The sequence below is a fragment of the Pygoscelis adeliae genome, unplaced genomic scaffold (assembly GCF_000699105.1).
Source record: "Pygoscelis adeliae isolate BGI_AS28 unplaced genomic scaffold, ASM69910v1 Scaffold216, whole genome shotgun sequence".
Taxonomy (NCBI): Eukaryota; Metazoa; Chordata; class Aves; order Sphenisciformes; family Spheniscidae; genus Pygoscelis; species Pygoscelis adeliae.
Genome location: NW_008825073.1, coordinates 4,630,334 through 4,632,117, shown reverse-complemented (window position 1 = coordinate 4,632,117; position 1,784 = coordinate 4,630,334).

Genomic DNA, 1,784 nt, shown 5'->3' with positions numbered 1-1,784 from the left:
GCCCTGCACCGACAGGTCTCCCGGGTTTCGCCAGCCCCGCCGGTGGCGGCTGCCAGCCCGTTCTTCGTCCCCGGGGAGCAGCGTCACCCCTCGCCGCGCCGCCGTGACTCACTGCCGGGCCCTTTGATCTCCCGGCTCCCAGATGTGGCCAAACGAGTTCTGTCATTCTGGCTCAGTCTGGAAGTGCCATCTTCCCAGGCAGCTGCAAATCACCATCCCTCAGCCCTCGTGTCATTACCGGGAACTCGCTCAACTGCAGCCCGCCTTGTAACTTATTAAGACCTTCTTAACCACCCCATTGTAACGAAGTGCATGCGTACAACAACCCCAACAGCTGTCCGCTGCAGCCGCGCAGCAACTGCCCCAGTAACCAGGTCACACAGTATTCCTCACCTCTGAGTCAGCCCTACCATCGTCACACTGCACTTGGCTCTACAGGACCTTCAGCCCCACACCACGGGGGTGGATGGGTCTGGTTTAGGTCTAGGAGAAAAAGCTAAAGATGAGTCATAGGACCTCAAAAGATCCTCCCCCCCCCCTTTTTCTCCTGCACACAAACTGTGAGCGATCACCAAAGCCTGGTGAGCAAGCTCCGCAAGAAAGCGTGAATCCAGCCTCTACCTCAGGCCGTGCGCCTGGATGTCACTCAGCCGGGAAGAAAACTGCCCCCTTCTCCCCAAAACCTCTTCCTAGTGCTGCCCACATTCCCTCTTTATTGAGAGGTCCTGTTCAGGCGCAGAAGCCCCAGTTTTCTACGTATCTACAGCCTGCGGCAAAGAGAAAGACCCTCCTAAAGGCTTCACCACTGGAAGAGGCTGGGATGCCCTGTGCTCCCCGCTGCCTGCCCCTCCACTGCTCCCGGTTTACCCGGCTCAGGGCCGGTCGGCACAGCAGCAGCTGAGAGAGGGGCCGGGAGAGAGGCCAGCACAACACAAGACTGTCAGGTTTAAGCCTCTCCTCCTGCCGAAAGAGATCTGGCTCGTACTTGCTTTTATTTTTAGGCCAGATACACGTACGGATGAACTTTAATAAAACGTACAACCTCCTGCTGGGAACAGGAGAAGGAGGGGAACCAGAAAGCCCATGGCGGTCTCGCGTGCCACGGATCCTGCCAGACCCGGAGATCTCGGGACTGGTGCTCCTCTCCAGCCCCTTCCCCAGGGATGTCCCCAGACCCTGCTGGGACACACAGCCCCTGCTCCCAGCAGGAGCTTTAACAAGGCGCTAAGGAAAGCTCGGGTTTTAAACCTAAAAATAAACCAGCCCTCAGGCCTGGGGAGGAGGAGGAGGGCAGAGCACCCAGCCTGCTGCCCCACTCCCCATCCGCCCTCGCCGCCGCTCCAGCGCCGGCCCAACACGCAGCAGTTTCCAATTGCCTGTGACAGGGAGCAGTCGCAATCCTCCCGCCCGAGACGAAAACCTCCGACCTGCCACCCACGCACATGGAAGAAAGCTGACGAGATGCCGCAGGAGAGACCAAAGTCTCCCCCCAACCACTTCCTTCCCCCCCGCCCCCCAGCTTTGCTGCCAGATGCGACTCCCCAGAGCCTTGCCCCAAAATCCCGCTAGCTCAGGCATTGCCGGCTGTGGTCCTCGCCCCACCGCACACTGTGCCACCGGGCTGGGGACACATCCCCGGCAACGCCACCATGCCGGGAGCCAGAGAGGACTGATGCCGCCAACCCTTTTATTGCCACGGGGGGTTTATTGCAAAGGACCCGCTGCATGCACGAGGACGCTGCCAGCAGCGGGGTCTGCCCCCGCCAGGCACGGCGCTGCCACCC